We start from the raw sequence: 24,939 nt of genomic DNA, 5'->3' as shown, positions 1-24,939 counted from the left end.
CTGTAGTGAGAAGGATGTAAAGGCTGCTTTTTTCCTTTTAAATTACACCTGTTTCCTGGCCGTCCTGACTGGTTCTGTGTGTCTAATACTTTCATCCACTGACCCAGAACCAGCATGATTTTCAGCTGCTGTGATTAAAGTCTGGGCATATTAGCCATATACCTGCTTCAGGTTTGGGATTCAGACACTACTATGACCAAAGAGATCAGCACATCAGGATCAGGAAATTGATATGCTTTAAAAGGAAATAACATATGGCAGCCTCCATCTATACCTATCATCACAATATGCCTTTAAATTGTACTGCACACCAATCAGCATTTTCTAACTGTGTTTGTGACTACAGACTCTATAGGTTCTATAATAATTAAAAACAATGGTGCATGAGCCAGCCTGGGGCCCCGGGAACTCTCACTGCCCGGGGCCCCAGAACCAGCATCTAACACCATATGTGAGCGCAGCCAAAACCTTGGAGCTGCCACCTCCAAGGCCTGTCTCCTACTGCTCTAAAACTTACCAAACACACAATTGGAGAACCTCACTCCCAAACAGTTCTCTGCTGCTTTATAAAGCCTGCAGGCTGCTTATAAGCCAATGAAAAGTGCACACATAATACACCTAGCTTGCAGTGATAATCAAGCAATCCTAACTAAACTGCATGGGATACTACAATAATTAAAAACAATGGTGCGCTCACATATGGTGTTAGATGCTGGTTCTGGGGCCCCGGGCAGTGAGAGTTCCCGGGGCCCCAGGCTGGCTCATGCACCATTGTTTTTAATTATTGTAGTATCCCATGCAGTTTAGTTAGGATTGCTTGATTATCACTGCAAGCTAGGTGTATTATGTGTGCACTTTTCATTGGCTTATAAGCAGCCTGCAGGCTTTATAAAGCAGCAGAGAACTGTTTGGGAGTGAGGTTCTCCAATTGTGTGTTTGGTAAGTTTTAGAGCAGTAGGAGACAGGCCTTGGAGGTGGCAGCTCCAAGGTTTTGGCTGCGCTCACATATGGTGTTAGATGCTGGTTCTGGGGCCCCGGGCAGTGAGAGTTCCCGGGGCCCCAGGCTGGCTCATGCACCATTGTTTTTAATTATTGTAGTATCCCATGCAGTTTAGTTAGGATTGCTTGATTATCACTGCAAGCTAGGTGTATTATGTGTGCACTTTTCATTGGCTTATAAGCAGCCTGCAGGCTTTATAAAGCAGCAGAGAACTGTTTGGGAGTGAGGTTCTCCAATTGTGTGTTTGGTAAGTTTTAGAGCAGTAGGAGACAGGCCTTGGAGGTGGCAGCTCCAAGGTTTTGGCTGCGCTCACATATGGTGTTAGATGCTGGTTCTGGGGTCCCGGGCAGTGAGAGTTCCCGGGGCCCCAGGCTGGCTCATGCACCATTGTTTTTAATTATTGTAGTATCCCATGCAGTTTAGTTAGGATTGCTTGATTATCACTGCAAGCTAGGTGTATTATGTGTGCACTTTTCATTGGCTTATAAGCAGCCTGCAGGCTTTATAAAGCAGCAGAGAACTGTTTGGGAGTGAGGTTCTCCAATTGTGTGTTTGGTAAGTTTTAGAGCAGTAGGAGACAGGCCTTGGAGGTGGCAGCTCCAAGGTTTTGGCTGCGCTCACATATGGTGTTAGATGCTGGTTCTGGGGCCCCGGGCAGTGAGAGTTCCCGGGGCCCCAGGCTGGCTCATGCACCATTGTTTTTAATTATTGTAGTATCCCATGCAGTTTAGTTAGGATTTCTTGATTATCACTGCAAGCTAGGTGTATTATGTGTGCACTTTTCATTGGCTTATAAGCAGCCTGCAGGCTTTATAAAGCAGCAGAGAACTGTTTGGGAGTGAGGTTCTCCAATTGTGTGTTTGGTAAGTTTTAGAGCAGTAGGAGACAGGCCTTGGAGGTGGCAGCTCCAAGGTTTTGGCTGCGCTCACATATGGTGTTAGATGCTGGTTCTGGGGCCCCGGGCAGTGAGAGTTCCCGGGGCCCCAGGCTGGCTCATGCACCATTGTTTTTAATTATTGTAGTATCCCATGCAGTTTAGTTAGGATTGCTTGATTATCACTGCAAGCTAGGTGTATTATGTGTGCACTTTTCATTGGCTTATAAGCAGCCTGCAGGCTTTATAAAGCAGCAGAGAACTGTTTGGGAGTGAGGTTCTCCAATTGTGTGTTTGGTAAGTCTATAGGTTCTATAGTCTAAAAAATAAAATGTAAGGTATGCTATTTGTTTTTAAATACACGTCTAACAATGTTTGGCTTTTCAGAGGATTGGCAAATTGGAGAATAATCAAAATATCAGAAACAAGAAAAACCTCAGTCTCTACTTGTGCTTATGTGTCATATTTTATTGGTGGCATACAAAAATTCCCAGCATGTTGTCAAGCATCAAACCCCTCCCCCCCCCCCCCCCCCAAACCACTTAAAACCAATGGTCAATACAAATGGAGCACATACTTATAATCCCACTGTCACTGTGAGGTGCATATGACCAACTTTGATCACCCAGCTCACGCCTATGCAAACCAATTAAGTCCACCAATCACAATCTGATGTCTGTGGGCCCACCACCGACGCACACATGAGGCCTCCACACTCACACCAATTAACAACACATTTACACTTTGAAAAAGCCCCCGTGGGCAGGCCAAAATGCGCCAGCGGGCGGGCATGATCTCTACCAAGTGAGCACTCACGAGAATAGGAACGCCGTATTGCATCCACACGTTCCCCTGAGAAGATTGACGACAGCAGACAGAGGCAGTGACGTCCCTGAGCTAAGCTCCCTCGTATGACATGCCTGAAGGTGTTGTGAGTAGTAGTGGCCTGGGGGCAGCATCTTCTGAATCTCCCAAACACACTGCATGCCATGGGTGAGGTGAGAGATACATGCAATGCTATTGCAATTTACAGCTGTGTTGCACAACGAAGGCTACTGGATAAGATGATGATTAAGTGCAATCTAGAAGTGACACAAGTTTTGAGTGGTTGTTAAGATCGACCTGCAATAAGGAACAATATAACAGAGAATAAGGAAGTCCATTGTGGATTAGCACGGACTATCAATATTAATGATTATAGCCAGTGAGTGAAATCTACTAGCAAAATTAGCGTACAGCTGTTCACAAGCCCAAAAAGGCACTGCAGTGACATCAGTGTGAGTGTGGAGGCCTTGTGATGTGCGTCTGTGGTGGGCCCACAGACGTCAGATTGTGATTGGTGGACCAAATTGGTTTGCAAAGGCGTGAGGTGGGCGATCAAAGTTGGTCATATACACCTCACAGTGACAGTAGGATTATAAGTATGTGCTCCATTTGTATTGACCGTTGGTTTTGACAGCATGCTGGGAATTTTTGTATGCCACCAATAAAATATGATGCATAAGCACAAGTAGCGACTGAGGTTTTTCTTGTTTCTGTTTTAGGTGTCTATGTAACCAAAGTCTCTCCTCTTACATGAGTGGTGCATAATCATACACCTGATTTTTTGTATGTCTTTGTAATCAAAATATCAACTGGAGAGATGGATTTTGCGGCCTATAATATCATACTACCACTATGGCTACTGAAGAAGACAAAGGCTCCTAGTTTGGTGTAAAGCTAATGGTAGTTATATAATATAATCTAGCTTAGTGATTTAAGTTACAAGGAACCTAAAGTTTGATACTTACCTTAGTAGAGAGAAGGCTCTGTATAGCTGGATGGTATAAAGCCTTCCCCTTCCTCTGCTTTTCACCACCACCCTTATTCAACATGAGTAGTTCTCAAGACGAGTGCACTGCTACTGTGCATGTACAAGGCTCGCACATGCACCGCAGTGATGCAGCCATCCTCAGAACTACCATATTTTTCGACATATAAGATGTACTTTTTCTCCCCCAAAAAAGGGGAGAAAAACTCCCTGCATTTTATATGCCAAATACAGGGAGTCCGCGACTTAGGAACGCCCACCGATATGAACAGCTGACCCGCTGCAACATCGGGGACTCCCTGTATTGTCCCCGCTTTTCCTGCACTCCCCCACCCCCATGTCTCCCGATCTCTTCCATTTGTTCTGCATTCCCCTCCTGACCCCTGGTCCCCCCGTTTGTCACCAGCTGCCCTTTATATACCTAGGAGAAGCAGCAGCTTGTCTCACCTAATCAATGTCTCCAGCAGGGAACATATACCTCTCCTGCGTTGCTCCGCTCAGGAGAGAACAGGTCTGTGCTCTCCACTGGAACCATTGATTAGGTGAGCCATGCTGCCACTTCTCCTAGGAGAACACAGGCAGAGAAGGAAGCAAAGGGGGGGGTGAGCAGGAGGCACGGGGTGAGCGCAGGATAAATGGGGGGTGGAGTGGGAGACATGGGGGTGCAGGTCACACTGGGGACAGAGAGGAAACACCAGGGACAGATGGGGACACACTGGGGACAGAAGTCCATTCTTTACTGCTAAAAGGGGCAGGAAGGACCAAGAGTTTAGTAGCATCCAGATTTTATACCCTCCCCCCCCCCCCCCCCGCATCATTCTGCCTAACACGAGCAGTGTAATTTTTTTAAAGATGTCCGGAAATGCACTTCAAAAATACTCAAAAAGAGCAAAAAGGATGGTTGAAAGAGCAAAAAGAGAGAGTGAAAGAGAGAAAACGTGAGAGAGTGAGAGATAGATAGATAGATAGATAGATAGATAGATAAGCATTATGAGGTTTATAGACGTTTCATGTATAATTAAATTTAGAGTTCATGCATAGCAGTTACAACAACATTGAAGAATGCGTCAGTTTTGGGAGCTTATTTCAGGAGTAGGAGCCTGATGAATATTGAATTAAGAGCGCCGTTATTGTTTCGAACCAGCAAATGACTGCATTGTTGAGTAAAGCGTATGAAAATTCTAATTACTTCCTCTCGGCAAATTAAGCCAATATATCATTATTTTCTGCCATTAAAAGGAGCGACTCTGTCCTCATTTTACTCATAAATGTTTCTAATTGAAGACAACTGCAACTGTTTTGCATGCGATTAGGCGATCTGCGTTCCTGGTCTCTGCTTTGCCAGAATGCTACGTGTGGCCGTAATAAATCTGCATGGACGCCATGCAAAAATTTGTATTTGCATTTGTAAGCTTTAATATTAATAGGAGGGTACCCGTAAAGTGAGTAAATTGTGAAAGTGGCTGAAACAATAGTTTATAAAAGAAGATTAGTGGGCTTAATATGCATGGGAGAGCAAAAGAGGAATCTTATTATTGTATGGAGAAATTGCCTCATAAAGAAGCTAATACAGCAGGCTAGGGAGTCATTTTTAATAAGGTTTTTATGATGCACAAGTGTAGGCAAGTTAATGAACTTACTGTATGTTTCTGGCTATATTCCGATTATAACAATGATTTTACTTTCCAGTTCTTCTGCATTTGGAAAGTAAAATACACTTAATCACTAACAATAAAGATGATTTCATTAGTTTAATAAATCAGGTAAAAATCATACATGTTTTATGACAATGGCGGTGATTAAAAAATATCAGGTGATTTTTATCTTCACAGAGAGTCAGAGGTATAAAATAACACATGTGCTTTTGAAATAGAGAGATTAACAGCAATTAATTATGTGCCGGAAATTTTTATTTTTTTTACGCATTGTGAATGCGTTATTTCTTGGTATTGGGATCTGTTTTATTGGGAAATGAGTAGACTGTTGTTTTATGTGTTTTCTTGGGAGCAATGTTTTTTGTGGGTTTTTTTTTTTTTTTTTTTTTTTATTAAGAGCCCATTCAGACTGATAAAAACAATAGAAAACCATTTCAAATTGGCCTGTTTTATAGAGTCGTGCTTTTTTGTATCTTGTAAATAGCTCAGCATTTTCTAAATCGTAAATTGTTTAAGAACAATATTGTTGATCTTACAGTGACAGTAGAACAGACTAAAGAAATATCTCAAGCTATTGCTTAACATCCCTAACCTTTGCTTGGATGGTATTTGTTAAAAGGACAACTGAAGTGAAAAAAGAATGGAGGTTGCCATATTTATTTCCCTTTAGGCTACTTACACACCAAGACGTTGCGTTTTAGGGGACGTTATGGTCGCATAACGTGCCCCTAACGCAACATATGGTGGTGTTGAAGTTGGACGTCAGATTGAGCTGCGTTTTGCAGCTCTCAAAGCAGCCGCTCCAGGTTAGTCATAGGAAGTCCGGATCATTTTAAGGATTCGGATCATTTGAATCGGATCATTGAAAAGATCCGGATCTTTGAACCGAATCATTTGAATCATTTTACTATTGAAGCAGACTGGGTGAAATGATTAGCAGGACAGGACTTTCCCTGCACTGTAGATTCTGTATGTTCCTGTTTCTTCCAGACAGACATCCACTGTGAACCGAATCTTTCATTGTGATGATCCGGATGATTCGACTCATAAAAAAGATCCGGATCAAATGAACGATTCGTTCATGATCCGGACAACACTACAGTCCCACCACGAGTCTCTCCACAGTGCAGTGAATATTAATTAGCCATGTGGCTGGCCACGGAGGAGGAGGGGAGACCTCCTCCTCCAACATTACTGAGCATGTGCAAACAGTCTAACGTGGCTTAGCCCAGTACAACATACAGCATGCAGCACTTTGTTTTTAACGTGCTGCGTTATAATGTAACGCAGCGTGTTACTGTGAACAGCAACATTGATTTTACAGTGCTGTGAGTTAGGCTGTGTTACTGGCTGCTGTAACGTGGGACTTTAAAGAGACTCCGTAACAAAAATTGCATCCTGTTTTTTATCATCCTACAAGTTCCAAAAGCTATTCTAATGTGTTCTGGCTTACTGCAGCACTTTGTACTATCACAGTCTCTGTAATAAATCAATGTATCTTTCCCTTGTCAGACTTGTCAGCCTGTGTCTGGAAGGCTGCCAAGTTCTTCAGTGTTGTGGTTCTGCTATGCTCTCCCCCCTCAGGGGGGAAAGAAACACACAAATGATCTCTTGAGATTCAAAAGGAATGCTGTATACAGCCTGCTTGTGTATGGATGTATTTTCTATGTGTGGACATACTGTACATCAACCTACTTCCTGTTTTGGTGGCCATTTTGTTTGTTTATAAACAAACTTTTAAAAACTGTTTTTAACCACTTTTAATGCGGCGGGGAGCGGCGAAATTGTGACAGAGGGTAATAGGAGATGTCCCCTAACGCACTGGTATGTTTACTTTTGTGCGATTTTAACAATACAGATTCTCTTTAACGTCCCACTGTGAAACCAGCCTTAAACAATATCAGTTGCCTGGCAGCCCTGCTTATCTATTTGGCTGCAGTAGTCTTTGAATAACAGCAGATCTGACAATAATGTCAAAAACACCTGATCTAAATATGCTTGTTCAGGGTCTAGGGCTAAAAGTATTAAAGGCACAGGATCAGCAGGGTTGTCAGGTATCTGGTATTGTTTAACCTCTTGAGGACTGCAGTGTTAAACCCCCCTAAAGACCAGGGCAATTTTTACATAACTGACCACTGCAGCTTTAAGGCATAGCTACAGGGTCGCACAACTCAGCACACAAGTGATCCCCCCCCTTTTCTCCCCACCAACAGAGCTTCCTGTTGGTGGGGTCTGAACGCCCTCCAGTTGTTTATTTTTTATTATAAATATTTATACTCTTTTTTTTTTAATAAATACATATTTTGCTGCCTCCCCAGTCACCCTCCCTCCCTCCCACAGCCACCCTATCACAGCGATCGGCTGTGATAGCCTGATAGGCTTCAGCCTATCACTGCCAATCGCTCTTTTGTGTCCAAGGGGGACAGCCATGTCACACGGCTGTCCCCAGTACAGCGCTGCTGCTGATCGCAGCACTGTATTCAGTAGAAAGATGGCGGTTTCGCCATCTAACAGTCTTCCGAGCGGCCGCTCGGAGACTGAAGGCTGGGTGGAACTCCGCCCCCCAAGCAGGAGATGCGCACGCAGCCTGCGCATGATCTCCTGCAGTAGCCGGACCCAGGACCTGACGCCAATTAGTGTTAGGCAGTCCTGGGGCTGCCGCCGCGTTCACGCCCATTGGCGTGACGCGGTCCTTAGGTAGTTAAAAGGAAATAAGCATTGACAGCCTCCATATACCTCTCGTTACAGTTGTCCTTTATTTATGAAGCACCTGTAAAACTATTAAAATGATGAACCACAAATGATGAAAAAATGTGAAAGTGTAAAACCAATAAAAAATACTTATTCAACAATATAGTGATGAATACGAGTTGTTTGACCTAGACTTCCATATATTTATCATAGTTAAAAACATCATGTTCAGTGTTGAAAGTGCTTTTGTAATTAAGGCACCTTTTACACTTGCAGGTGAAACTTGAGTTGTATTACCCTATCTTACCGCAAGGGGGCAGAAAAGCAATGGAAGTCTGTGGAGACTTTCACACTTTTGCAGTGCACCAGGTGTTGCAGTGCTCCAGAAGTATCCCATCCGATGCTAGGGCAGAAGTGCATTACCGCAAGCACCCTGCTTACAGTGAACCTTAACCCCCCCCCCGAAACAAATACAAGAGTTTCTCTTACCTGGGGCCTCGACCAGCCCCCTGCAGCCTTCCTGTGCCTGCATAGTCACTCACAGATCCTCCGGCTCGCATCCTTGATCGCGCTCCCATCGCTGTGGCCATTCTGCACATACATGTGCCGCTCAGGTGCAGTGGCCGCGGAATGATCAGTCAGCAAAAATGAAATTAGCTTGCGGCAGGGTCCGGAAGATCCCCTGCCACAGGGAACTGGCAGAAGCCACAGGTAAGTGAAGCTCATTTTTCCAACTTTTCATTAAGGCTCCCTTTAACGCACGGAGCTTGTGGCAATACAAGTCTATAGGCCATGGACGTAGTGTAAATGACAAAGTGAGGTGCGTCTCGCATGCACATACCAATAGGAATCCCATTGAATCCCATTGCCCTCCCAGAAAGAAGGGCAGCGGCTCTCTTAGTATTTATTTAATCAAGCTAGCAGACTTCAAGCAACACAGAAGGCGCCACACTGCAATCAACAAAAGAAGAATCTGCAATCAAGATGAAGCACAAAAGAGGGGTCCCAGAGATGAACCCCAAAAACTACTAGCAATTGGCAGAAAATGAATCTACTATCACAACCTGTGGTAATAAAAACACTATCACATTTCTAACCTCTATAAAACACTGGTAAAGGTTTGGGATGGTTACCTGGTTCCTCTATTGTTTCTTACACTAAATATCACAAAAGAACAGTTCTGCTGTGTGTAATCAATTTAGATCTTCTTCAGGTAGGCCTGAAGCTAGTCCTGTTTTTATTCATTTAACCACCTTACGACTGCCTAACGCCAATTGGCAGCCGCAAGGTGGCGTGGATGCCCACTTGAGTGACGGATCTCAGGTCCGTAAACAGCCTGCCAAGGGGCGAACATTGCTGGCAGGCTGTTACAACTACAAACGCCGTTTTTTTTTTACTTTGTACAGCGCTACGATCTACCGCAGCGCTGTACTAGGGACAGTCCAGTCACTTGGCTGTCCCCTGGAGACACAGAGACAGTGATCACTCTCATAGGCTGATGCCTAGGAAAGCCAATCACAGGGATTGGCTGTCAGGGGGAGGGATACAATATAAAGAAAATAAACATTTTTATTAAAAAAAAATAAAATACAATAAAATTAATTTAAAAAAAATACTGATCACAGAAGCAATCAGATGCCACCAATAGAAAGATCTTTTGGTGGCAACAAAAGGAGGCAAAAATCAACGGAGTTGCTAGGATCGGGGCACTCCAGATGAAAAATGGCTGTGACCACAGACCAGAATGTGGTTGTGGACATGAGTGGAGCCAAATTTACATGACTTAGACAAGTGGTCTAAGTAGGCCTGCCCAGCAAAATGTTGGATGAAGCCCCCTCTCTATCAATACAAAAAGCACAGCGGGAGGAACTACTCATCTCCTCAAACCGCTCTGAAAGTCTGGAGATATCTTGTTTTTTTGTTTGTTTTTTTGGGGGGGGGGGGGGGGAGGGGAGGGGGGTTGAACAAAGAGGATTTTATTGAAGCAAATCAGAAAAATAAACAAACATCTCTGTACATAATATAATATAAAAGCAAAATACAAAAGTGATCAGCAAAACCAGAGAGTATGAACAGGAGATTACATTGGGGATATCCTCTGTAGCTGGCATATCTCTACTCGCATCCGAGAAACAGATGCTAGAAGCTTTAGCATCTGATTCATTCTCAGTCACTAAGGGGAGAAGCCAGGAAGAGAAGATGTCTGGAGAATCTGGAGACCAAGCGGATGGAGATGAGTACTCCCTGAGTCTGCCGGGGGGACATCCGGGGCACTCCAGAATAGATCCGTGGCACGTGCCACTGATCTTTGGGTTAGCAACACCCATGGCAAAAATCATTTGTGTGCTAAGTTGTATGGCCCTGCAGCAAGCTGTTAAAACTGTAGTGGCCTGAATTGTAAACAATAGCCTGGTCATTAGGGGGTTGAAAGCCTGTGGTCCTTAAGTGGTTAAAGAAAATCTTAATTCACACAAAAAAACAGTTTAACTCATTTGGGACCTTTACCGGCCCCCTACAGCCGCCATGTGCCCGCCCCACCATGGAATGATCCTCTGCTCCCCCACAGGGACTGACTAAGATCCACCAGTCCCCCATAGTGACTGACTAAGGTAAAAGAGGTACATGAAAAAAGGGCGCCAGGAAAAAGGGCTCGGCTGTTTAACAAATTTGCGCTTGTGGATAACGAAATCTCATTAACGATAAACATCATTAACAAAATTGGTTAACGATATATACTATTTTAAAACAGACAGGAGATAATAACGAAAATATATTAACGTTAAAAATCATTATGTAATTCAACAATAGAGCTTAACCCAACCCTACTCTCACACAGAACCCTCCCCTAGTGGTGCCTAAACCTAAATACTCCCCTGGTAGTGCCTAAACCTAACCAATGCTCCCCCTGTGGTGCCTAATCCTAACCGCCCCCCAGAGTGGTGCCTAGCCCTAACCACCCCCCCTTATGGTGCCTAACCCTAACCACTCCCCCTGCAGAAACACTCTTACACACATAAAAACAATAATATCTTTGATAATGTAAAATCTGTACATACAAATGAAATACTATGACAAATACTATAACGCTGCAAGCTTCTAAAATGATAACACATTTAAAAAACTTTAATGTTCTAATGTTGTTAACGATAGTTATCGAGCGCCCTTTTTTCTGCTTTGGGTGCCGTATTAACGATTAATGCATTAGAGTCTATGGCGGCGCCCTTTTCGTCCACTAGCTACCGGAGCCCTTTTTTCCTGCTTTCGCTAGAAGCCCCAGGTGAGTTAAACTGTTTTTTTTTTTTACATTTTCCTTAAATGTGGACCTAAACTCTTGCACAGGACAGAAGGAAAACAGAGAGAAATGCACCCTGTATGTATTTTCAGAATTTAGCCTGTCTAATCCCCCCTCATCTGTGACTAATCACAAGTGTAATTTAATCCCTCAGCTGTGTCAACTGCCTGCCGCGGCAGAGAACTAAGTGGTAAACACAGGATGTTAACAATATGTCTGCTTCCATGAAAGCAGGAAGTAGACGCGCTGCAGACATTGCAGAATATGTATCAGTTGTAACAAACAAATGTTTTTCTTTAAAGGTTATTAACCACTTCAGTCTACAGTGTTGTTAACCTTATGCATCCGAGCAACTTTTACCTCCCATTCATTCGCCAATAACTTTATCACTACATATCACAATGAAATGATCTATATCTTGGTTTTTTTGCCACTAATTAGGCTTTCTTTGGGTGATACATTTTGCTAAGAATTCTTTTATGCTAAATCCATATAAACAGGATGATTAAGAAAGAAATGGAAAAAAATCATTATTTCTGAGTTTTTGGCCATTATAGTTTGAAATTAATACATGCTACCGTAATTAAAACCTAAGTATTTTATTTGCCCTTTTGTTCCAGTTGTTACACCATTTAAATTATGTCCCTATCACAATTTATGGCGCCGATATTTTATTTGAAAATAAAGGTGCATTTTTTCAATTTGCGCCCATCACTATTTACAAGCTTATGATTTAAAAAATTATATTAATATACTGTCTTGACATGCATATTCAAAAAGTTCAGACCCTTAGGTAACTATTTATGATTTTTTTTTTAATTGTAATTTTTTTTTTAATTTAAACATTTTATTTAGGTAATTTTTGTGGTGGGAGGTAAACAGCTCATTTTAAATGTAATTCAATGTATTTAATTAATAAAAAAAAATGGATGGGTGTAGTTTTACTATTTCACTACACTACTTCATTACTATTTTACTACAGTCAAAAAGTCCTGGAAGCGAAAAAACTCGCTTCCAGGAAGCTTTAGGAGGACGGGAAACTTTTTTTTTCTGCAGAAAGACCGCAGCCTCTGATAAGAGGCCGTCAGTTTTTCTGTGGGGGACTTAGATCAATGAATGGGAACGGCAGGCGGCAGGAGTGCGTGCGGGAGCACTGGCAGCAGCACAGCCTATCTGGACGGATATATTCGTCCAGATAGGCTTAAGTGGTAAAGCTTTTGCTTCTCTTTTAGGGCAGAGAGGAAGTTCTGAGTTCAGGTCCACTTTAACATTTTCTGCGGAGAGTTTTTAGTGCGCATGGCCAAGAAACATTTACCAGCATGGGTGTAACAATCACCCCTGTGACCCCTGCCATTGCAGGGGAGCCCAGAGGCTTTCAGGGCCTCTCCTCCTTTTCGCCAACCACAAGTGCAGCCAATTAGCAAAGAAACCTCCCCATTCACTTACAAAAACCATGTGCAGGAGCGTGAGTAATTTTTTTCCTGCTTCCACACACTGCCTCACAGCAGAACACTCGCTGCTGTCATTCTCCAGCTACCAATCGCGTGGGGTTCGGGGGCCAAGGGGGCCCCATGCTATCATGCTATCATTTTTGCAGGAGGACCCTATTAAGTCTCCTTACGCCCCTGTTTACCAGCACCATCTTGGTAATTGTACTTTCTGATCTTTTGAGGCTCAGATGATGTAATCTTACTCCTTTAAACTGTATAGTGATCTAAATTCTTTAGCCTCATCGCTAGGCAGCAGAGCAAGCTCCTGCCAGTTGGCAATGAAGAAAACTGATCTCTGTCCTTTTGATGTAACAAGATTGTTCAGCGCTACGGAAAATGTTGCCGCTATATAAATAAATAATAATAATAATTGTTCATTGTATTTTTTAAGCAACAGAGAAGTCTGCATTTAGAATCATCTCTTAACCTGTTATAACCATCAATTAATTAAAATCATATAAGAATGTACTATTTTTATTTTAATAAATGCCTTGCAGATTCTAAGATTAAGTTGGAGTTTGTATCACTCTTCTGCTTGTTTTAAACTTTAAAGAGACTCCGTAACAAAAATTGCATCCTGTTTTTTATCATCCTACAAGTTCCAAAAGCTATTCTAATGTGTTCTGGCTTACTGCAGCACTTTCTGCTATCACAGTCTCTGTAATAAATCAATGTATCTTTCCCTTGTCAGACTTGTCAGCCTGTGTCTGGAAGGCTGCCAAGTTCTTCAGTGATGTGGTTCTGCTATGAATTCCCCATTCCAGGCCCCTCTATGCACACTGCCTGTGTATTATTTAGATTAGAGCAGCTTCTCTCTTCTCTCTTATCTTTTACAAGCTGGATAAATCGTCCTCTGAGCTGGCTGGGCTTTCACATACTGAAGAATTACAGACAAGGGCAAAGCTGTTTGCAGGAGAAAAAAGAGCAGCCTGAAACTTCAGTGCATGAGAACTGCAGGGAGAAAGAAACACACAAATGATCTCTTGAGATTCAAAAGGAAGGCTGTATACAGCCTGCTTGTGTATGGTTGTATTTTCTATGTGTGGACATACTGTACATCAACCTACTTCCTGTTTTGGTGGCCATTTTGTTTGTTTATAAACAAACTTTTTAAAACTGTTTTTAACCACTTTTAATGCGGCGGGGAGCAGCAAAATTGTGACAGAGGGTAATAGGAGATGTCCCCTAACGCACTGGTATGTTTACTTTTGTGCGATTTTAACAATACAGATTCTCTTTAAGTAACTATCAATTACTCATTTGCAGCTGCATCTGGTGAGCACAAAACCTAACAACAGAGTTACTATCAACATTCCCTTCACAGCTAAAAACTCAAAATGCAAAATGAAACAAGGATTCTGAATAATTTCTCTTGGCAGGTGAGCCGCTTGTGTTCCTATTTTCTTGATAAAACAGCCCCTCTGTACCAAAACAATGACTTTGGCTGCAGGAATGCTACTCAACACAGGGAAAAAACGCATTGCACATTATGCTTACTGCAACTGTTAACTGTCAGGAACTTTCAGCTCCAGGAAAGTTTAAAAAAACCTAAAAAGTTTAAAAAACTTAAAGCTGATTGTTCCTCCAGTGAAACGGGGGGCTGTTGGACTAGTGGAGTCAGGTGGAGGAGGTTCACCCAGAAAAGTTGTTCAGTAGCAATCATTAAATAATATTAAAAAAAGAAAGGCTCCTCCAAGTAAGGACAAACGTCTATACATGAGGTAAAAGGTAATTTATTGGTCAGACACTAAAAAGATAACGTGTTTCGTAAAATCACAGTCCACTTCCTCAGATTAGTAAAAACAAGTGTCTGCAAGGAAAATAATACAGGTACCCTATTAACAAGTTGTTTGAATGATAAAAATGAAATGAAACTTAAAAGAACAGCGATATCAGTATATATGTACACATGTAGATAAATTTATCATAAAAAGTAATTATACATAAATATTTAAGTGTCTGACCAATAAATTACCTTTTACCTCATATATAGGCATTTGTCCTTACTTGGAGGAGACTTTTTATTATTATTATTATTATTTATTGATTGCTACTGTACAACTTTTTTTGATGCCTCCTCCACCCTACTTCATTTAAAGAGTGGCCACCATGTCACCTTCCTCTTCCCCATATGTCACCTTCCAAGAGAGCCGGGCAGGCAGCACCCAGAAGTAGCTATAATTATACTTGCTTCCCTGCTCTGCATGCCTAACATTGGAGCCTACAGAATGAGCTCTGAAGAGGTCCTGTATTGAAGATAGGAAGGGTATGACATCATGACTTCACCATCCACGGGCCCTCCTGCGAGGGTCTTCTCCCCAAGTAATTATGCCTCTGCTTGCTATCTCATTCCCAGAAATGCAGTCAAATGTCCAAGATAAGGTCATAAGGTAAAAATATTACTAGTCTTGTAGAGCTAATAGAAGATCCTTGCTCATACACGGACACATTGAACTAAAACATGAAACTTCAGATTATAATTTTTCTTTTCATGTATTATTTTTATGACATCATGTGACATTTTGTAATGATCAAGCACCAGTCTTCAAAGAACAAAGGTACTCTGGGATCGGAAAATAGTAATAATATAATAATCAGGAGAACGCTTGTTCTTTTAACTAAAAGCCGGTAGAAATGCCTCTAGAAAAAGCACAACCATTTCTTTTAAGTATTTCTATGCAGAATGGTACCTTGGAGAGATCACCCTTTAAAATAAAAAAAGAGTCTCATAGCCTACCGAATGATACATTTTTTTCCCTGTTACTTTATAGTGCAGAAATATTTCAGTAATTATTATAGTTTAAATTCAAGACTACTATTCTTTTCTGTCCATTCTGGTCAATTTCTTTCCCGGCAAATCAAAGCGAGCGCTGCGTAGCTGAACTTTCATTTCAGTAATTAGCAATCTTTCTGCATTATAATTTAAAGCAATGTGGTTGATTTGAGCAAGTCATGTAATGAATCATTACACCATACAGAGGCTTTTAAGATAGCCAAAGTGATTTTAAAGAGGTTGTTCTAGAAGGTCTAACTAGGAGGGTAAAAATGTCTAAATTAAAAGAACACTAGTCTGCAATCATGGCTGTAAAATAAAGGTGCTCAGTAAGAAGTCCTATTACAATCAGAACAGCGGAGAAGTAGATCTCCATCTTGTGCACAGAAGCAGAGGAAAATGATGAATACCTTAGGTAACTCATTCCGTGCAAAATCAATCTTTCACTGTCAATGTTAAATGAACTCATTTGTGCTCAGAGCTGCTTAGTCAGTTTGGAAGTATACTCAATTCAACCATATTAGCAAATCCTTTAATCTTGACTAGTTCACTGAGTAAGAAATCTGGAAATGTGTTAATAAGACTGGACATATCTGGTAGGATAAGAATTGATTCTTTTAATTACTGTCCAATCAACTTATGGTTTCTTCTGCTACTGAACTATTGACCTGTTGATACATTACAAATCCTTGGCTGCGATTAACATGTCTTGTAGGATTTTGAGCATACCATGATTATTCAAAAAAGGAAATTAATGCATTAAGTCCTTTGATTCCGATTTAAAACATTATGATTGATGTGTATGATTTATATCAATAGACTAAAATTAAACTACAGTTAAAGTGTTTTCTTCACTGTCTGACAGTCTTTAAAATACAGTGTTTATTTGGGAGTAGTAACACACTCAAAGCAAATCAGATATTAGGATGCTAAAACGTGAATGTAAAAGGGAAAACTATATATCCTGTTGGGCTCAGTTCACACTACTCCACAGCAACATCATGGACAGGAACAGTGAATCTGATTAGGGGCGCAACTAGAAATCACTGGGCTCCCCTACAAAATTGTGACTAAGGGCAGATTGTAAGCCCGACATGCGTCAGTTGAACCTTGTGGTTTTATGCACTTGTCATGTGGAATTCCTGAATAAAGAATACCAGCTTTTTTCAACCAATGGTCGGTTTGCGGATCCTTCTGTGTATACCTACAAAATTGGCTGTAGAGTCCCCAAGCTCCCCCCACTCTCCCTCCGCCCAAAAATAGAAAATTATATGGTTACAAATGTGCCTGGTGTTTGAAAAAATTATGTGACAATCCCCCTCTGCCCCACCCCACTGCAGGTCTTCCTCTGCACATGTGCTTCCTACATGTCCCCCATGATGGAGAGAGCACAGCAGAGTGAGGGGGTAAAGTGACTCACTTATCTGGTGGTGGAAGGGATGCACACAATCCAACTTCCTCTTCAGCCTCCTGGTCTCCAATGACAACAGCAGCGCAAGCCATCGAGTAAACTGTTGGTGGCAGCGGGTCATGTGATGACTGATGTCCTGCACTCAATGAAACCAAGACACCGAAGAGGAAGTCAAATTGTGTGCATCCCTAATCCCTCCCTTCATTCTCTGATTGGCCAAATACTTCCGAGTTTACTCTGCATTCTCTAATTGCTTCCTGAATGTGATTGGGCTAAAATGACAACATTGCAGTAAAACAGTATTTCCGCAGAAATCTGATTTCTGTTTTCCGATTTCCGAGGAGGTTTTTTTGGGTCATTTTTTGCGTCCCCTGATTGCCTAAATACTTACTTCTTGACTCTGCATTCTCTAATTGTCCAATGCTTCCAAGTTCTGTGGTTGGGCTAAAATTATCGAGTTGCGGTAATGTGGTATTTATGCAGAAATCCGAATTCCGTTTTCTGATTTCCAAGTTCCGATCAGAAATATCAATTTCCAATCGAAAATGTGGAAATTTAATTTCCACAGAATCCGAATGAGTCAGAGATACTAAGGATATCCGAATCCAAATGAGTATCAGAGATACTAAGGATACTTAACAGTTTCCCATATTATATAAACAAACACTCAACAGGTTTCACCCTAAAGTGCTTTGTCAGGAGTTATATAAATTGTGCAGTGTTAACAAAAGTACATGTAGGCCCCACCATATCATAATGCCCCTCAGAAGCCTAAGTCAGTGCAGGACCCCTCAATGTCCCTTGCAGGTTCAAGTTTGATCCTGGTGAGCAACACAAATTTAGGGGAAAGTGAGTATGTGTATATACTCTTTTGCACATGTTTCAAGGTCCCTCTTCTTGCATATCACAGCACACCTCCAGGCCAGATTTGATGGATCACTTAATATCTCTTATTTTTCCACAGCTAAGGAGAGCCTAAGTAGTTCACATTTACTGCCTTCCGCCAGGCACCATATTTTTTTCAGAGGTATGTATGAGTCTAACACGCGCTAAGAGTATAATAGGTCTTTCTTTATTCAACAATATCAAACTCACAGAATAAAAACAACTTAAACCACCCGCAATTCATTCATCCACTCCACACCACCTCTACATGCACACTATAGAAGGGCCCTTCTAAAAAAAGAGACTAGACAGCTTCAAAATTCGGGGTATGGAGTTCCCACTGTGCTATGTACATAAACTATGTAAGACCTTATGCAAAAAAGGAGTTAGTCCTAATGAGTATTTCTTCTAACAGTGTCCCGCTTTCAGAGGATCAATGGGCTGATAGATCCAGTTATATATTAAGGATTTGTTCACTTACAGTTCAGTATAAGTTCCTGCAAGATCTAAGTGTCCTTCCCGATAATCCTACCATCATCCGCAAAGCTGGGACCGTCCGCTGTTACACAGCTCTCTCCGTGTACTTCCATGCTGGCCTAATGCGGCATGCGTCACTTCCGTGTGAAGAATACAGTGCTCCGCTCGCCGCACTTCCGCCCAGCTGGCTTCACGTTCCTATTGGTGTTTATGGGTGACGTCACCACTCAACAAAAGACCTCTGGAACTTGCTCCGTGAATATCCGCTAAGCGCTTACGCGGTATATCACTTCGTCCTCAGTCTCCACCAAGCAAATTAAAGTTAAAAGAAGGGAGAAACCTCAACGCGTTTCTGCCAATAGACGTTGGCCTTCTTCAGGAGGGTTTTGCTAGTCCGAGGCTGCACTCATTATCACTTCCTTTATACCAATCATCCAATCTTCCGACCCCATGTTAACCTCCTGAGCGATAATCCCGAGCTGAGCTCGGGGTATATCGTGCAGGAGGATTTCTCAGGCCCTGGTGGGCCGATTTGCATAATTTTTTTTGTTACATGCAGCTAGCACTTTGCTAGCTGCGTGTAACTTCCGATCGCCGCCGCTCGCCGCCGATCCGCCGCCGCTCGCCGTGCCGTGCAGTCCCCCCCCTCCCCGACCCCTTGCGCAGCCTGGCCAATCAGTGCCAGGCAGCGCTGAGGGGTGGATCTGGACTCCCTCCGACCTCACGACGTCCATGACGTCGGTGACGTCATCCCGCCCCGTCGCCATGGCGACCGGGGAAGCCCAGCAGGAAATCCCGTTCTGAACGGGATTTCCTGCTTACTCTGATTGCCGAAGGCGATCGGAGTGGGTGGGGGGATGCCGCTGCGCTGCGGCTATCATGTAGCGAGCCCTGGGCTCGCTACATGATTTAAAAAATAAAAATTTTTAAAAAATAGTGCTGTGCCACCTCCTGGGCGATATAATTGTATCGCCCAGAGGGTTAATGGGGTCATAGGTCATAGTGTACCTGGCAACAGTTTCAATATTTCCTTCCCAAGTTCAAGTTCCACTTTTTCTGCATATTACTGTTTGTGCCTTAATTTACTTTCTCATGTCAAAAAATATATAATTAAAATTCTTTATAAAATATGCATATGGTCACTCCATGGATCGGGCATAAAAATGAATAAAAAACATGTTCATAAAAATCAATAAAAATGAGGTGTACACACAGCAACATGCATACTCCCCTCAACACCCTGGTTTGCAGACCAATGCTCTCTGCAATATTTACACACAATCATTCACCACCATTTAGCTGTTCTTCATCAATTATCTTTTCTTCCACATCACCAATGAGCCGATATTCACTAAGATTCCCCACACACGTAAGCAGTTGTATGGATTAGAGTTTACAATCATTTAATATACGCATATAAATAATAAATAGTTACCAGCCCAAGGATAGGGGATGGGGATAGGAGGGAAGCATGAGGGAAATGGGTATGCGGCCAGGAGGGGGTAGGGGGGGGAGAGAGGGAGGGGGGCAAAGGGGATAAGAAATCGACTCACCCACTGCCATACCAAAGTTCCCAATTATAGACCTATTTGCTAAAAAAGGCGAATAGCTCCATCTCGCTATTCAAACCTTTAGGCATAAGGGTGTCCATCTGAAAAATCCATTTTGATTCGTTTCTTGACATTTTCTTTATATAGTCCCCACCTCTCCCATTATGTTTAACTACTTCAAGGCCAAAAAATATCGTTCCCTTTAGACTCCCCCCGTGTTCTTCCGTATAATGTTTGGACAAAGGGTGTTCCACACACTTCTTTCTTATATTGTTAAAGTGTTCACCCACCCTACTCTGAAGTGACCTCTTGGTCCTACCTATATACCTCTTATGACAGGGGCACTGTACACAATAAATAACTCCACACGTAGTGCATGTTATAGGGTCTTTGATCTTATATTTTATAGAGTCTGGCGCCAGAACTTCTATTATTCTACCTGGGTTCTTGGTTCTCTTACAATTAAGACATATCCCACATCTAGTAAATCCCAATCTTCCCCTCCCTCCCTCATCAATACCAACCCCCCCTTTTTCATTGGCTGCCGTGGCAATGGAGAGTCCTATGTTAGGTGCCTTTTTAAAGACCACCTTAGGGGTATTTGGTAATTTGTCCCCAATAATCTTGTCCTCCTTCAACACATCCCAGTGCTTACGTATAATGTTTGTAACCTTATTCGATTGGGACGTGTATTGCAGGACAACACTGAAATCATTGTGTTCCCAATTTTGATCCACCCTTGGACCCAGTAAACTTTCCCTCTCCTTTCGTCTAATCTCCATCCTGGACTTATCAACGTATTCCTCTGGATATCCCTTGTCCATGAGGCAGTTCCCGAGATTCTCCGCTTCCCGGTCATAGTCCGATATGTTTGTACAATTCCGGCGGAGTCTCGTGAACTGTCCCTTGGGAATATTGTTGAGCCATCGTGGTAGATGACAGCTGGTATATAGAATATAACTATTAACATCCACTGGTTTGTGGAACGTTCGAGTCTTCAAAACACTGTCCTCCACGTATAATTCTAAGTCCAGAAAATTGACAGTGTGTACACTAACATCCACTGTAAATGATATTCTCCAATCATTTCTATTGATATTCTCAATAAATTTCTGTAACGATGAAGCATATTTTTTTCAACCAAGCTTGATATGCTTATTTGATTGGACCTACACGCAATGTACAGTGATCCATAGAAACCGATCATAAGTCACCTTTCATAGAATTCGAATGAGCATTCATATTTGTAACATGTTTAATCAACTGATGCATTACTTACCTTCCACAAACATGAATTTTATCTATCACAGATATTGCAGACTCTGTAAGTGTTTTTCTCACCAAAAGCTATCACTAAAACATGTATCACATGATCTCCTTGTCCCTTTTGGAAAAATTAGGAACTGAATCTATTGAGGATACCAGCGTGGCGGTAGGAGTTTGCAGGCAACCTAAAAATTCTCCCCACTGCTATTCCTTTTGTTCCTTCTCAGACTGTCTCTATTATCTTCTACCATTTTTATTATATATTTGTATAAAAAAAATTAAGGAATAAACACTGCTTTATTACTCTCGGTTTAGTATTTCTTCTCCTTATAAGATCTACTTATTTATACTATGCCTCACCTCACAGCTGGATCTGAGTTTATATGATGTAATTATTGGAACAAATATCTGATCAAATTGCCTGGATTTTCCCTAAGATGTGTTATGACTAATAATAACTTTATTATTGTTGTTATTTAATGTTATTTTGTTTGTTTTTTCTGTAGCATTGCGCAAGACAATGTAATCTACATAAGCGCATCCCACAAATTATATAAACTGATAATTGTAAAAATAACAAATACATATTATTGACTAAGAAATTAAAACACCGTAAGGACAAGAAACAAACAAACGTATAGACTTTTTAGTACTATGTATGTCATTTAAGTGAAGAGGGATAATAAACACATAAGGGATTCCCATAATTGACTGATCATTTGCATTCTCTTGTATCTAACTGGTGCTCCTACCACAGTATTATGTAGGTAATAAAAAAAAGTAATATAAATTATTAAGAAAGGTAGAGAAAGTGCATAAAATAATGTTTATTGAAACTCTGCAATATGTCAATTTGTCCTAGATGGATTTTTCTTTTTAAAGAGACACTAAAGCGAAAAAAAACATTATGATATAATGAACTGGTTGTGTAGTACGGATAATTAATAGAGCATTAGTAGCAAATAAAATATATATCATATTTTCATTTTCAGTTGTATAATTGTTTTTTTATAACATTGCATCATTCTCTAAATAATATTTGCAGTTTACACACTACTCAGCATTCTAAATGATTTTACAGAGCAAAAACAATGCAGTGCCAGACACTTGAGATAATAAGCTTCAGCAGACAGAGCTCTCTGCGACTTTGAAAATCTTGGAGCTCAATGGCTCTTTTGCATAGATATTAACAGCTCTTCCTGTACTGGAAACAATATTAGACTTATGTCTCTGCTCCTAATGTTTTATTTCTTAGCTGTACAACACGTACAAATCATTATATCATGTTTTTTTCCGCTTCCGTGTCTTTTTAAGTATGAGCATACTTTTACACTGGGTGTACAATGTGACTGATGCTATTTTACTGTTTCTAAACATATATTTCAGAGTGTAGATCATCTTTCAAGGGCGTAACAGGGCGGCAAAAAGAATACACTGGAAAGTAATAACGGCAATCAAGAGATTTATTTTGGCACCCTGATTGGGAACATAAGGCTAAATAACCCCATCAAAGACAAGTCCGCAGTGTATCTGGAGTGTGCATCGGACTTCTACAATGAAATTTTTTTTTTTAATTCAAGAATCTATCACAGACATTATCCCCTAGATTACTCTAAGGCTACTTGCACACCAAGACATTGCGTTAGGTGCTACGTTAAGGTCGCATAATGTGCACCTAATGCAACGCATGGTGGTGCGGGAGAGGACGGTAGAGTGAGCCGCGTAGGCGGCTCTATCCGTATAAGGTCTCCCAGAGTGGCGCTGATTGGCCGGCGGGACCACGTGATGCGGAGCGAGACACTCCGCATCACGTGGTCCCGCCGGCCAATCAGCGGCCGCCAGTGCAGTGAATATTAAGTAGCCATGTGCGCGGCTACTGTAGCAGCATCTCCCTGCCTCCTCTCACCCCCCACTGCGCATGTGCAAACAGTCTAACGTGGCTATAGCCGCTCTAACGCCGTAGCATGCTGCACTTTCGGCAGAACAGCCCACTTGTATTACATTGCTGTGCGTTGGGGGAGCGTTACAGGCGCACTAACGTGCGCCTGTAACGTCTTAGTGTGTAAGCAGCCTGAAGGTTCATACATATGCACAATGGTTATCACCCACAAGTGCTAGGCAGACACCTTACTCTGCTATAAGAGAGCAACACATGCTGTTGCTATGGAAAAGGGAGGAGGGATGCTGACACAGCGAGTGATGTAGTGGCTTCCAACAGGAGAGGTGGAGAGGGGAACAATGCACCTGGGAGACATTGTTATTTAAAGATACAGCACTCCAGATCATAAAAGGAGCTTGTGAACACCTGTACAGAAGCCGGGTTCTTGGCTGCGGCAGCCATGAATGCCTGCCCCGGCTGAGTTTAGTATAGCCCGTGTACACATCTTAAAGAATGAGTTTGGACATCTGCTGCAGAATATGCTCTACCTTCTAGTATCGTGGTGGTCTCTTTATCAGTTCAGAATCAGAATCAGAATCATTTATTTCGCCAAGTACAACGGGGGTTGTACCCGGAATTATTTTTGGCACATACAGGGTCGGTGATGGTACAGCAAAACACAAGCAGTAATGTACATTACATTAGTAGTGAGTACACAGTGCATGGAACATAATACTTAGTTACATAGTTACATAGTGGAAGGTCCCGAGGAGGCATCCAGTGCTATGTGAGTGGAGCGCTACCTTCTCTGCAGCCCTCAACAGCTCTGCAGCTATTTGGATGCCCCCCAGGATTCCGGGAAAAGAAGTGTAGAGAGATAGCAAGAATAGAAGCTTACAGAAGGACCCAGGAGAAGGACTGGAGGGGGTAATCCGCTGCCGTATATGGCACTCAAACGCTTCTGCAGCGATACTTGAATCAGATGCACCCCCCCCCCTCCAACCCTGGGGAGGAGAGAGATGCGAGAGAAGATGCAAGAGAAAAGGAGGAAGATAAAGTGAGAGAGAAAGTGAGGACAGAGCAGAGAGAGAGGAGAGAGATAGTCCCTGGGCATTGCTGCAGCTGGCTAGTGGCCTGGTCAAATGTCCCAATGGCTGTCGGAGCAGCTGATGTACAGCAGTGGGGCTGCAGGCACAGTGGTGGTGGGGTGCAGGACATCAGGTACCCTGTTGCCCCTGTGGTGGAGAGGCTCTGGCAGCGGTGGAGGAGAGCATGGGTCCAATGGCTGCTGGGGCAGTGTGATGCCAGTGTCCCTGATGATTGCTTGAGTCAGTGGTTGGTGGCTGAAGGGGCCATTGTATTTCTCCTCACAGTGGCTTAAAGCCTTGTACACATACTAGACTGTTCTCAGATGAGACAGCCAGTTGGTGTCCCTAGAGGTATTCTGGCATCACTCTGTTGCTCCTGGCACCATTATTCCCACCTCCTTTCTTCAAAGACACAGAACGAGTTGTTCTGCTGTTTCCCAGTGATACATCTGTACAGCATTAGGACCCTGCAAACACAAGGCTAAAAACTCCAGGAATACTGCATCCGATTGGAAAAACCCCATTTGTACAGATAAATAGTATAATTTTATTAGTATAATTTAAAATGTCTCAAGGTCATACATATAGGACTATAATAATGCTTAGTGTAGGCCAGTTAGCCGGGTAGGTCACACTTATCAGAGGGGATGGAGGGGTTCCTTGTCAAACCCCACCATCCCTGTAAATGTACAAGGGGAGTTTGTTGCTTGTAAATGTACAAGGGGGGGTTGTTGCTATCACCCAACTTCTTGTGACTTATAACTCAACAGAACACACAGCATTAGTGAGCTATACTAT

At 42.2% G+C, this 24,939-nt stretch overlaps 1 long non-coding RNA gene across 2 annotated transcripts in view; it reads left to right on the top strand.

Moving 5' to 3' along the window:
• LOC137570543 (uncharacterized) overlaps positions 1–22,920 on the top strand; it is a 95,874-nt gene extending 72,954 nt beyond the window's left edge. For both annotated transcript variants that reach the window (XR_011031081.1, XR_011031080.1), the window contains exon 5: positions 22,561–22,920. This is a non-coding gene — a long non-coding RNA (uncharacterized lncRNA). The remainder of the gene's footprint in view (positions 1–22,560) is intronic.
• The last annotated feature ends 2,019 nt before the right edge of the window (positions 22,921–24,939 follow it).

The sequence above is a fragment of the Hyperolius riggenbachi genome, chromosome 4, assembly GCF_040937935.1.
Source record: "Hyperolius riggenbachi isolate aHypRig1 chromosome 4, aHypRig1.pri, whole genome shotgun sequence".
Lineage (NCBI taxonomy): Eukaryota > Metazoa > Chordata > Amphibia > Anura > Hyperoliidae > Hyperolius > Hyperolius riggenbachi.
Note: the sequence above shows the minus strand (reverse complement) of the source record. Positions and strands in the feature narration are given on the sequence as shown.